The sequence below is a fragment of the Oryx dammah genome, unplaced genomic scaffold (genome assembly GCF_014754425.2).
Source record: "Oryx dammah isolate SB20612 unplaced genomic scaffold, SCBI_Odam_1.1 HiC_scaffold_2, whole genome shotgun sequence".
Taxonomy (NCBI): domain Eukaryota; kingdom Metazoa; phylum Chordata; class Mammalia; order Artiodactyla; family Bovidae; genus Oryx; species Oryx dammah.
The window spans coordinates 73,327,409-73,341,355 of record NW_024070186.1 but is presented as its reverse complement, the minus strand read 5'-3'; the positions used below and the strand labels follow the sequence as shown (position 1 = coordinate 73,341,355).

General features: G+C 42.8%; 1 protein-coding gene and 1 non-coding gene across 6 annotated transcripts in view; both read right to left on the bottom strand.

Annotated features, from left to right (window-relative positions):
- The window catches only part of YEATS2 (YEATS domain containing 2), a 106,352-nt gene extending 97,729 nt beyond the window's left edge, over window positions 1-8,623 (bottom strand). For 4 of the 5 annotated variants that reach the window (XM_040251806.1, XM_040251828.1, XM_040251821.1 and 1 more), the window contains exon 1: window positions 8,415-8,623. The gene's annotated coding sequence lies outside the window, so the exon portion shown is untranslated. The remainder of the gene's footprint in view (window positions 1-8,414) is intronic. The other variant, XR_005723125.1, reaches the window with a different exon arrangement.
- TRNAW-CCA lies at window positions 1,989-2,060 on the bottom strand. Its single transcript has one exon. It is a non-coding gene; the product is annotated as a tRNA-Trp (tRNA).
- Window positions 8,624-13,947: the final 5,324 nt, after the last annotated feature.

Sequence of the window (13,947 nt, the reverse complement as noted above, 5' to 3'; positions counted from 1 at the left end):
GGTCACTGGTGGTCTGCTGCCCATCTGATCCACTACAGCTTTCTGAATCCCAGCGAAACTATTACATCTCAGAAGTACGCTCAGCAAATCAATGAGATGCAGCCAGCACTGGTCAACAAAAAGGGCCCAATTCTTTTCCAAGACAATGCCTGACCACATGTCGCATGACCAACTCTTCGAAAGTTGAACGAATTGAGCTATGAAGTTGTGCCTCATCTGCCATATTCACCTGACCTCTAACCAACCAACTACCACTTCTTCAAGCATCTTGACAAGTTTTTCCAGGGAAAATGCTTCCACAACCAGGAGGAGGCAAAAAACGCTTTCCAAGAGTTCATCAAATCCCAAAGAACAGATTTTTTAAATTATTTTATTCTAATTGGAGGCTGATTTTTTTACAATATTGTGGTGGATTTTGCCATACATTGACATGAATCAGCCATGGGTGTACATGAGTCCCCCAGTCCCGAACCCCCCTTCCACCTCCCTCCCCACCCTATCCCTCGGGTTGTCCCAGTCCACCAGCTTTGAGTGCCGTTTCATGCATCGAATTTGGATTGGTCATCTTTTTCACAGATGGTAATATAAATGTTTCAATGCTATTCTCTCAAACTATCCCACCCTCACCTTCTCCCACAGTCCAAAAGTCTGTTCCCAAAGAACAGATTTTTACACTACAGGAATAAGCCAACTTATCTCTCATTGGCAAAAATGTGTTGACTGTAATGGTTCCTATTTTGATTGATAAAGATGTGTTTGAGCCTTGATTCAAAATTCACAGTCCGAAAGTGCAATTATGTTTGCACCAATCTAGTATTTCCAGGAAATACCCAGAAATAGGCAAATCCCTAGACACAGAAAGTGGCTCCCAGGGGGGAGGGGTGGAGGGAACTGGGACTGACTGCAAATAGGTATGGGGCTTCTTCCTAGAATCACGAAAATGTTATGGAATCAGATGGCAGTAATGGTTGCACAGGTCTGCCCAGGTGGCTCAGTAGTAAAGAAACTGCATGCAAATGTAGGAGATGCAAGTTCAATCCCTGGGTCAGGAAGATCCCCTGGAGGAGGAAATGGCAACCCACTCCAGTATTCTTGCCTGGAAAATCCCCTGGACAAAGGCCTGGCAAGCTATAGTCCGTGGAGTCACAAAGAGTCAGACACGACTTAAGTCACTAAGCACGCATTAATGGTTGCATAACATTGTGAATACACTTTAAAAGACATTGAATTATACATTTTAAAGTGGTGGATTTTACATTATGTGAACTACATCTCAATAAAAAAGGATATACACTCTCCAATAAACTAAAAAGTAATTAAAAAACAAAATAGGTAACAATCACCAATGCATGCACAATTATGTAAATAAAACATTACAAATAAAGTTTAAGCCCCTGCCTGCTCGGCATTCTGGTCACCATCAGCCTTCATTACCACCACCAAACAAGTCTCTCCCCACACTTATCCCAAACTCACTCTTCAGATCAACAGAATAAACAATCCTTGGTTAGTAGAACTAGTTCTTCTACCTCTCCTTGTCTACAGTCATCAAAGTTCACATGCCTGAACTCCTTATCACCTTCCAACAGGTTCACGTTTCATTCCTACCTTCTCTCCACTTACTGAAATGCTATTCATCCTTCAAGAATGAAATTAAGTTTCTATTAATCTATGACATGCACTCCAGCCTTTAAGAAACTTTTTTTCCTAACTCCCATAGAACAGATACTACAGAAACAATCTGCTGCATAAGTCTTGTTTTCTATGAGGGAAAAGTGCACCTAACCTGATTCTCATACTCCATTCAACAGCAGTGTAGAAAACAGGGTGAAACGGGGGCAGATTTAAAGGCAGAGAGGAAGTGAAGTCGCTCAGTCGTGTCCAGCTCTTTGCGACCCTGTGGACTGTAGCCCAACAGGCTCCTCCGTCCACGGGATTCTCCAGACAAGAATACTGGAGTGGATTGCCATTCCCTCCTCCAGTGTATCTTCCCAACCCAGGGATCGAACCCAGGTCTCCCGCATTGGAGGCGGACGCTTTAACCTCTGAGCCACCAGGGAAGCCCCAAAAGGCAGAGAGGTTGGGGCCAATTTAAGGAGATGGCAGTAAAGAATTCTATTCTCTATGACTGAATGAAAAGAGAGAAGAGGATCAAGTATTTCTGAGAGTCTATCCTAAGGAAAGACTCTCAAGCCTGGTGACACACGTACATGGGCTGTTCTTACAGATTTACAACTTAAAGTATTAAGTATTAGTTCTCCTCTATCTATATGTTTTATAATTAAAAAAACTGGAAATAGTCCATAGCAAATTATAGTGTATTCACTGAATGAATATAAGGGAATTTTAATATGGGGGGATACAATCTTATATGTAGAAAGCCCTAAAGATTTACCAAAAAACTGTTAGAATAAATGAACAAAACAAAGCAAGATATCAAGTCAACACATAAAAATCAGTCACATTTCTATACACAAATAATGAACAACTGAAAAGGAAATTACAATATATTTCCATTTATAAAACCATCAAAAAGAATAAAATACTTAGAATTAACCAAGAAGGTAAGCTTACACAATGAAAACTACAGAATATTGCTGAAAGAAATTAAAGAAGACAAATAAATGGTAACACACTTCATTTTCATGGATTGGAAGACTTAATATTGTTAGTCAATACCAACCAAAGCCATCTACAAATTCAATGCAATCCCTATCAAAATTTCAAAGACATTTTTTGCAGAAACAGAAAAACTCAACACTAAAATTTATATGTAATCTCAAGGGACCCTAAATAATCAAAACAATTTTGAAAAAGAACAAAAATGGAGGACTCATATCTCCTGATTCCAAAACTTAGTAGAAGCCACAGTGTGGTACTCAAAACAATATGGTATTGGCATAAAAACATATATAGAGACAGATGGAATAAAATAGAGAGCCCAGAATAAACTCTTGCATATATGGTCAAATGATTTCTGACTCGGGTGCCAAGACCATTCAGTTGGGGGAAAAAGGCTTTTCAACAAATATCGCTAGGAAAACTGGACACTTATATGCAAAAAAAAAGACAAGTTGGACCCTTTACTAATGCCTAAATTAATAAAAATTAACTCAAAATGGATCAAAGACCTAAATACAAAGCTTGATTTAAAATGGATAAAAGAATTTGAATTGACATTTCTGCAAAGATATACAAATGGCCAATAAGCACATGGAAAGATACTCAACATCACTAATATCAAGGAAGTGCAAATCAAAAACACAGAGATTATCATCTAACATCATTAGGATAGCTATTATCAAAAATAAATAAACAGAAAAAAAATAAAACCCACCAGAAAAGTGTTGGCAAGAATGTGAAGAAATTGGAACCCTTGTGCACTGCTGGTGGAAAAACAAAATGGTGCGGCTACTATGGAAAACAGTGAGGAGGTTCTTCAAAAAATTAAAACCAGAATTACTGTATGATCCGGCAATCCCACTTCTAGGTAAACAGCCCATAAAACTGAAAGCAGGGACTCAAACAGGTATCTATGTGCCCATGTTCCTAGGAGCATTATTCACAAGAGCCAAAAGATGGACACAACTTAAGTGTTCATTAACAGATGAATAGATAAATAAAATGTGGTATATACAGACGTCCAGATGGATCCTTCATGGATCACAGCCTTGTCATGACAAAGGGGAAAGGTCAATTTTCATTCCAATCCCAAAGAAGGGCAATGCCAAAGAATGTTCAAACTACCTCACAACTGTCCTCATTTCACATGCTAGCAAGGTAATGCCCCAAATCCTTCAGGCTAGGCTTCAACAATATGTGAACTGAGAACTTCCAGATGCACAAGCTGGATTTGGAAAAGGCAGAGGAACCAGAGATCAAATTGCCAACATTCCGTTGGATCATGGAGAAAGCAAGGGAGTTCCAGAAAAACATTTACTTCTGCTTCATCAACTAAACGAAAGTCTTTGTGTGGCTCACAACAAACTGGAAAATTCTTAGAGAGACAGGAGTACCAGACCACCCTACCTGTCTCCTGAGAAACCTGTGTGCAGGTCAAGAAGCAAAAGTTAGGACTGGACATGGAACAATGGACGGGTTCAAAATTAGGAAACTAAGTACAACAAGGCTGTATTTTGTCACCCTGCTTATTTAACTTATACGCCGAGTACATCATGTGAAATGCCAGGCTGGATGAATCACAAGCAGGGATAATCAAGATTATTACAAGAAATATCAACAACCTCAGATATGCACATGATACCACTCTACTAGTATGGAACTAATGAAGAGGAACTGAAGAGCCTCTTGATAAGGGTAAAAGAGAAGAGTGAAAAAGCTGGCTTGAAACTCAACATTGAAAAAACTAAGAATCCAGTCCCGTCACTTCCTTGCAAACAGAAGGGGTAAAGAGTGGAACCAGTGACAGACTTTATTTTCTTGGGTTCCAAAATCACTGCGGCTAGCAACTGCAGCCATGAAATGAAAAGACGCCTGCTCCTTGGAAGGAAAGCTCTGACAAACCTAGACAGCATGTTAAAAAGCAGAGACATCACTTTGCCGACAAAGGTCCACATAATTAAAGCTATCGTTTTTCCAGCAGTCATGTATGGATGTGAGAGTTCGATCATAAAGAAGGCTGAGCGCCAAAGAACTGATACTTTTGAACTGTGGTGCTGGAGAAGACTCTTGGACTAGAAGGAAATCAAACCAGTCAATCCTAAAGGAAATCAATCCTGAATATTCATTGGAAGCACTGATGCTGAAGCTCCAATACTTTGGCCGCCTAATGGGAAGAGCCAACTCATTAGAAAAGACCCAGATGTTGGGAAAGACTGAAGGAGAAAGGAGAAGGGGGCTGCAGAAGATGAGATAATCAGATACTATCAAGGACTCAACTGACAAGAATTTCAGCAAACTCTAGGAGATAGTCAGGGGGCTTCCCAGGTGGCACAGTGGTAAAGAATCCACCTACCAATACAGGAAACGCAAGAGAGAGGGTTTGATCCCTGGGTCAGGAAGATTCCCTAGAGTAGGAAATGGCAACCTACTGCAGTATTCTTGCTGGGATAATCCCATGGACACAGGAGCCTGTCAGGCTACAGTTTGTGGGGGTCTCAGAGTCAGACACGACTGAGCAACTGAACAATAAGAACAAATATACAGATACTGGAATATTATCTAGCCTTAAAAAGGAATGAAATCCAGACATAAGCTACAACATGGATGAAGCTTCAGGACATTATGCAAAGTAAAACAAACCTGTCACAAAAAGACAAATACTGTTTGATTCCACTTATATGAGATATTTATAGCAGTCAATAACACAGAGACAGAAAGCTGAAGGGTGACTGCCATAGGCTGGGGGTAAGGGGGAAATGAGAAGTTATTATTGTTTAGTGGGTACAGTTTCAGTTTTACAAGATGAAAAGAGCTGTGGAGATCGATGGTGGTAATGGCTGCACAATGGTATGGATGTATTTAACACCAGTGAAAAATGGTTACGGTGGTAAATTTTATGTGTATTTTACTACAATTTAAAAAATGTATATGTAAAAGTTAAATGGTCAAGTATGGTTTTTCCATTATTAACTATCTTCTTCCTGATGGAGTACAGATAATAAACTCATTTATTCTGGGGGAGGACACATTAGGGGAACAATTCTGTAAGCTCTCCATCAGGCTACATATTTTTAGAATCTAGAGAGCTCCTGATAATTAGAAAATCAATTAGAAAGTGACAAGCACAAATAAAAAGATGCACAGAGGACAGGAACAGAAATTCACAAATGGCCAATAAAAGTGAAAAATGTTCAAACATACTAGTATAAAGGAATGAAACATGAAACAAAACACCATTTTCAACTATCAAATTTAGTTTGGGGAGAGATGAAAATAGGGTATGTTGAACAAGGGACACTTGCTCCTAATTTACACTCATTGTCTTCTCTTCCTCACTCCCGTTCAATTACTTCCATCTGTTTCCACCTCCAACTTCCAGTCTGGTTAGTAAGGCCAATGACCAAACTAATAACCTCTGTGTTGCCAAATCCAAGTGAGCACCTCATTAAACATCTCAGAAGCACTGAGGAACCAAGACTCCGTGGACCAGAAACCTATTTCTCATGGCTCCCATGATACTAGTTTCCTGCTTTTTCTCCTACCTCACTGGCTGTTCCTTCCATCCTGCGCTCAATCTTCCTCTATAAGATCTTCAAGCATTAGAATGCCTGAGTCTCACTCAATTATTCACTTTCCTATACAGTTTTTACCTAAGTGCTCTCAGTTCAGTTGCTCAGTTGTATCTGACTCTTTGCGACCCGATGGACTGCAGCACGCTAGGCCTCCATGTCCATCACCAACTCCCGGAGTTTACGCAAACTCATGTCCACCGAGTCGGTGATACCATCCAACCGTCTCATCCTCTGTTGTCCCCTTCTCCTCCCGCCTTCAATCTTTCTCACCATCAGGGTCTTTTCAAATGAGTCAGTTCTTCGCATCAGGTGGTCAAAGTATTGGAGTTTCGGCTTCAACATCAGTCCTTCCAATGAACACTCAGGACTGATCTCCTTTAGGATGGACTGGATGGATCTCCTTGCAGTCCAAGGGACTCTCAAGAGTCTTCTCCAACACCACAGTTCAAAAGCATCAATTGTTCGGCACTCAGCTTTCTTGACAGTCCAACTCTCACAGAACTACTGGAAAAACCATAGCCTTGACAGACAGACTTTGTTGGCAAAGTAGTCTCTGCTTTTTAATATGCTGCCTAGGCTGGTCATAATTTCCTTCCAAGGAGTAAGCCTCTTTTAATTTCATGGCTGCAGTCACCATCTGCAGGGATTTTGGAGCCCCCCAAAATAAAGTCTGCCACTGTTTCCCCATCTATTTGCCATAAAGTGTTCTCAGGTGGTCTCATAACTGAATATCTTCTATATACTGAGTACTCCCAAATTTTTATCTCCAACTCTAGGCTCTGTTCTGGAAGCTCCAAACCTGTACATCCAACCGCCTCAATATACTGACTTCATATCTAAAATACATTTCAAATGTAATATACCCAAAACAGAACTCATGATTTCTTCCACCTCAAACTGCTCTCTTCCATTCTCAGTGAACGCTGCCATCTACTCGAAGTTGCTCAAAACAAGTATCAAAAAGCAGAGTTCTCCCTTTCCCTCACCAATTCATTTCCAAGTCTTGTTCATTCTACCTCCAAAATATCTGTTAATCTTTCTACTCTCCTCCATCTCCAAACCATGGACCTAGTCCAAAGTACTGTAAACTAACCAACCTTCCAGCTTCCACTCTTGCTCTCTTCCTCTGCACAGCAGTCAGATTATGCTTCCCTTCTTAAAACCGTCAAAGAATTCTCATAAAAGTGAAATTCCTAAGAACAGCTCCACCTGCTCCTATCTTTGAAAGAACATCCACAACCGAAAATATACTCAATGATAATAGCTCTACACAATAAAACTATGGTACCTTTCCTCATTTTTCTTTCCCGTATTTTTTAAAATTTTCTATGAATGCCTGCTCCTTGCTCATGAAGAAAGTAAATTATATTGCTGAATAGTACATAACATTACACTGCATTTTAAAGGGAATGCAAAATCGTAGTTAAAACTCAGTAACAGTTACAAGCTTAGAAGAAAATACAAGCAAACATCAAAATTCTAAGAATGAGAAGTCAGGGATGTAGATTTACTGGTGGTATTTTCTTCCACTTTTTTTTTTTTAACATAATTACACTCACTTTAAAAAAAAAAAGGTTATGAGATAAAACTGTCTTCTGCAATCTGGCCACAACCCACCAAACCAGCCTTTCTTTTTCCCAAGTACTCATTTTCCCAAGCTTTTCACTCCAACCCGGCGCTGTCTCACAGCTCTGATGCTTTAACGCGGGCACCATCCCCTGGAATATCCTCCACCTTTCTAAATCCTACTCATCCTTCACGGCGGAGAGGAACGATAGGGAAGGCGACAGGTTGAAGGGAGATTCCAGGATTCTTGCTGATAAATTCACAACTTGCCGGTGCTGGGACCAAATTTCGTCTCCAATCCCACTGCAGGCCACCAGGTTTAACATCCTAAAAGCTCCCGCCACTGGGCCCAGGGAACCCAAATCCTCTCAGAAAGCGCGGTGCCCCTTAAAAGGAACACCCCTCACACCCAAATTCCGGGTTCCCGCTGCGGAGACTCCCCAGCCACACACACTCACCCTGGACCCAGTTTCCTCCTCCGGGGCCTCTCGCCTCCACAGTCACTCGTCCCCTCCCTCCCCTCAGCCAGGGGGCCGGCGCCCCAGGCGGGGTGGGGGAGGGGCACGCACGTGCCCGCGCCGCCCCCGCCCAGACAATGCCCGGGAGAGCGGAGCGCGCGCCCGGCGGTTCCATCTCGCTCCCGCCAACACTTACCCTCTTTCTGGGTCTCCGGCTGAAGCGCAGACACCGCCGGGTGCCGCGAGAGGGGACGGGGGAGGGGAGGAAGCGGGCCGAGCCCCGCAGAGCCGCCCCACCACGAGGCCCCAGCGACCCCGGAGCCCGCGGAAGCACACGGCACGGCGGAGCCCGCCCGGCCCGTTTGGCCCGGACGTCAGCACCAGGGACGGGGCGGGGCGCGCGCCGCGGCGGCGGCGGCGACGCGCGAGGTTCCGGGGGCGGAGCTCGAGAGGTTGTGGGCGGGGGGACAGAGCTCGCAAGGTTGTGGGCGGAGCCGGGGCCGGGGCCGGGGCGGGGCTGAGACTGTGCCAAACTCTCACCGTGACCTGCACTGCCCTGCTGCCTGGGGAGAATGGGCGTCTATTCTGGTGAAGGCACCATCATATATAATTTTCTCCTTAGAGGAAGGTAACAAGTTGCAGCCCCAAGAAAATATTCTGCCGGCATTTATGAAGCTTCCACAGCAAAGAAAACAGTAGCTATGATTTTCGTGTGTGTAATCATATACCAAGCTTTATACTAGGTGTTAGGGATACAAATAACTATAGTTATTACTAACCTGTTTTACAGATGCAGGAAAGAAGGCTCAGAAAGGTTGGATCTTATCTAGGTCATGCAACTAGTGAGTAACAGTCCATCAGGTACTGTTTTCCACCTAAATATCTCTTGAGCTCAGCCTTCCTTTTCCTTCTCCCTGTGCCCCGGTACAGCAAATCCCACATCTATCTGCCCAAGTCTGCTATAGCCTCACATCTGGTCTCCAGGGATCTATTTCTGTCCCCCTTCAATCTGTTTTCTTCACTAAAGATTTACCATTGAAATTACCAAGGTTTAAAGGGTAAAATTTTACCCTTTACATTTTTTTCACTTTACATATATGTTATCAATTTTTTGAATGTGTTTGATGTTTAGTAAAAACATTTTAAAGGATTTACTCCTATATTGTCAATAGCAAGCCCAGTGCATTGCACATAGTTTGCAGTCAAAGTGTATTTGTTGAATAAATGAATAGTGGGGCCAGAAACTTACTCCAAAGCCCTGCATGATAAGGGAATACAGGGATTTATAAAATGTCATTGTTGGCCTCCTGCTCTTAATGTCTATTTAGGGTAATGGCAGATTAAAAATATTTGTTCAAGACTTCTCTTGTGGTCCAGTGGCTAAGACTCCCAACTCCCAATGCTGGGGGCCTGGGTTCCATCCCTGGTCAGGGAACTAGATCCCACCTGCTACAACTAAGAGTTTGTGTGCCACAACTAAGACCTGGTGCAGCCAAATAAATATCTTTTAAAAGAAAGCAATATTTGTTTAGCAGTTTTTTTGTGTGTTTCTATTCTGTGTCCTGGCACTATGTGCCTAGCACTATGTTAGATACTGTGGATCAGAAATGAACAAAACAGTTTCTGCCCTTGTGAGACTGACAGTCAATCTAATCTGAAAAGCCAGGAAAGAACTCACTTAGCCTTATGCTAAAACCCAAAAAGAGAATGGGAATTGGGAGATAAAAATAAATTTCACAGAGAAAGAGGTAGGATAAGTGGTCAGCATGGATATATCTGTATTCTCCTACTTTGGGGATCTAACCCTGAGGCAGGGGATTAGAAATATCCAGCTAAGTGTGAAGGAATCTTGAAGCCCACTGTCTCTGGTCCAGGTTGGAAGGCTGCCCAATTCTGGCAGAAGTCTCACATTGATCAGGGCTTAGGAAAAGACAGTGGTGTTAGGGAGAACAAAGAAGCTGAAATGGTGCTGCTGCTGCAGCTAAGTCACTTCAGTCGTGTCCAACTCGGTGCGACCCCATAGACGGCAGCCCACCAGGCTCCCCCGTCCCTGGGATTCTCCAGGCTGCTGCATGTCTACAATTTGCAGATGGTGTGCTGGAAATCCAGACTTCTCTTATGCCTTCTGCCAGGCAAGAAGAAAGTAGCATGAGAACCATGCAGGTAATGGCTGGAGAATGTGGCTAACATTCCAAGGATGGCAAAGCTGAAAACCCCAACAAGAGCTGAAGTGCTCCCAGTCAGCTGATGAGAGGAGCAGGGATGGGAAGGTGAGACGTCAGAGTCTCAAGGTACTAAAGCAACAAATTATGAGTTGACAGTCAACAACCTCAGCAGCTGATACCAGGCCCTGGTGACCAGGTATGACTAGGGACATGGCTGTGAAGGCCAGTGAGGACCTAGGCTATAGCTCACAGCTTTGCGCACACAGACCTAAGACTCCTCTGGCCACTGCCTCAGAGCTTTCTTTTGGTCCCACAGGCCATCTTGGCATGTCAAGAGTGAGGAGGGGAAAGTTCTGATAGGACTGTAACTTTAAATTGACTGTTCACTCAAAATGAGATGGTTTAAGACCATACAACTTTGGTAAGCTTTTTTGTTGTTGTTTTACCAGAGTACTTTTTTTAGATTGAATGAAAGAGTCTTTAAATTCTATAGTGCTTTGCAATTTTCAAAAGTTTCACACTCATGATTTCATGTGATTCCATAATAATCCTTTCTTCCCTCTATGCCTGTATTCCCGCTCTTCATTCCCCCTCCCCACTGGTAACCACTAGTTTGTTCTCTATGTTTGTGAGTCTGCTTCTTTCTTGTTTCATTCACTAGTTTGTTGTATTTTTTAGATTCCTCATATAAGTGATATCGTACAGTACTTGACTTTCTCTGACATTTCACTTAGCATAATGCCCTCCAAGTCTGTCCATGAAGCTGCAAATGGCAAAATTTCATTCTTTTTTTTAGGCTGAGTGGTATGGCAAGCTTAAATTTAGCCCAGTCCCCAACAGGAATGAGAGCCCATGAGAAAGTTGGCATCGCCTGAAGAGAAATAACAACTTCAGATTTTTATACATAATCACCCAGTGTATACAATTAGGTAACAGGAATAAGTGCTAAGAGAGTACAGCACAGGAGGACCAAATTTAATATGGAGGTAGAAAAGGCTTCCCTGAAAAAAACATTAAGTAAAACCTGGAAGCAATAGGAGCTGTCAGATCATGATAAAACCTAAGACAAAGTGAGAGAAGTCCAGGATAACTTCAACGAGAGCAGAGTGCCTGGGTTTGGGGCTGAGAGTCAGACAAGAATAAGACTGTGCAGGTAGGTGGTGTTACTCTTTACCTAAAAGCAACAGGAAGTAACCAGAGGGTTTTAAGCAGGAGAGTAATGTACTTAATTTGACCTTTTAAAGTAATGTATTTGACCTGACAAATGGGTGGGGAATGACTACAGGGATGTGTGACCAGAGAAGGAGCCACACAGTTGGAAAGCAATTTGATCATCTAGGTGAAAAATGAGGGTAGCTTAACCTGGGTGGTGGACAAAAAGACTTGGTAATGAACTGGGAGAAGACCAGGGCAGAGAGAAAGAGACTGGCCCCTGCTAAGCCAAATGGCACCTGAGAAAAAGTTGCCCCAGCCTTCAAGCAGGCCTGCCCTGCACAGGGGCCCACAGCTAGAGAATGGATTTCAGGCCCCTCCTTGTCCAGGCCTCCTAGGCAGTGTTTACCTGCACTGGAACCTGGAAGGAGAAGATTAGGAGATAAAGGACTGAGAGGGACTGGTTTCTGGAGCTGGCAGATGGTGGAGGGTGGTGCCATTGACTAAAGGGAGAACAGATTTTCTGTGTTGGGGGTTTAGTTCAGTTCAGTCACTCAGTCGTGTCCGACTCTTTGCGACCCCATAAATTGCAGCACGCCAGGCCTCCCTGTCCATCACCAACTCCCAGGGTTCACTCAGACTCACGTCCATCTAGTCAGTGATGCCATCCAGCCATCTCATCCTCTGTCGTCCCCTTCTCCTCCTGCCCACAATCCCTCCCAGCATCAGAGTCTTTTTCAGTGAGTCAACTCTTCGCATGAGGTAGCCAAAGTAGTGGAGTTTCAGCTTTAGCATCATTCCTTCCAAAGAAATCCCAGGGCTGATCTCCTTCAGAATGGATTGGTTGGATCTCCTTACAGTCCAAGGGACTCTCAAGAGTTGGGGGTAGTGGTGAGTGAATCAAGAATTCTTGGGAGGGGGCTCCGCTGGTGGTCCAGTGGTTAAGAATCCGCCTTCCAAAGCAGGGGACGCAGGTTAGGGTTAGACCTTTAGTTGGGTAACTAAGATCCTACATGCTGTGGGACATCTAAGCCTAAACGCCACAACTACTGAGCCCATGCCACAGCTAGAGAAGCCCTTGTGCAGCAAAGAAGACCCAGTGCAGTAAAAAAACAATTTTTTAAATTATTCTTGAACTATTTTAAGTTTGAGACATCTGCCTAAAGACATTAAACTGGTCTGTGCACAAATTCTGGGGCTCAGGGAATTGGTGGGTGATGCCATCAACATACCCTTATCAGCAGGTGGTTCTGAGGGCTGGTGAGATTGCAGAAGCGATAGCACAGTTCAGAGGGGTTGCATGGTCACAGCCAGCAATGTCACAGTTGGCTTTAAACAAGCCACCATTTCAAATGTTGAGAAATATCACATCATAATCTGGATTTTGCCTTCTATGTAAAAGGCGACCCACAATGCTATAATTAGATATTAGCTAACACTGTGAACCAAGGAGTGTTCCGAGCACTTCACAAATTTAATCTAAGTAACAACTTGATTATTATTGTATGTACTTCAAGGAAGAGAAAACTGAAGCACAGAAATGTTGAGTAACTCAGTAGACAGCTAAGAAGTGGTGGAGTTACGTTGCAGACCCAGGCAGTCTGGCACCAGGGTCTGAGAACTTAGATAGCTTGGGTACGAGGAAGTTACAACCCCATTAGAAAAGGCCTATTGCCTGCGGGGCATGGTCCGCACAAACCCCATCCCAATCTGAGCATCAGTTGCCACTTACAGTTTTATTAACACTGCTATTTTCTGATATTGGAGAATTATTTCTCTATACCAAGTAGAACATTAAAAATGCTAAAGTCATCTAAATTCTATGGGAAGCATTTTAAAATTATTTTATTTGTGAAATTTCTGTTTAATGTTATCTGATCAAATAAAATTGATAAAAGCAGGTTAATATTTGGATGAAATATGTATGAGAAACTCATGTTTCCATGCTTCTGATATAATCATACTTCTGAGGGAATCTATCATTCCCAAGTATATGAGATAAAAACAACACAGAGCTGAGGCAACAAAATGTTAAATAACTTTTACATTTATTTTTTTAAATATTGATTTTAATATTTAATATTTATTTATTTATTTGACTGCACCAGGTCTTATTTGTAGCACGCAGAATCTAATTCCCAGAATAGGGATCGAACCCTAGCCCCCTGCATTGGGAGCATGGAATCTTAGCCACTGGACCACCAGGGAAGTTCCTAACTTTTCAATTTCAGTTTTATTTAGGTGAGGTTGATATGAGACTGAGGTAGGAGAGACTTTGACAATATGCTTAAACTTAGTTTCAAGTCTTGGGGTAAAAGAGAGTTTAAGTCAGTTTGGGGTCTTATAGTCTCTTAACTGGGAGAGGCAGGTGGGATGATTTAGATGACTCACTAGTCTTTTAGTAACAGTGTG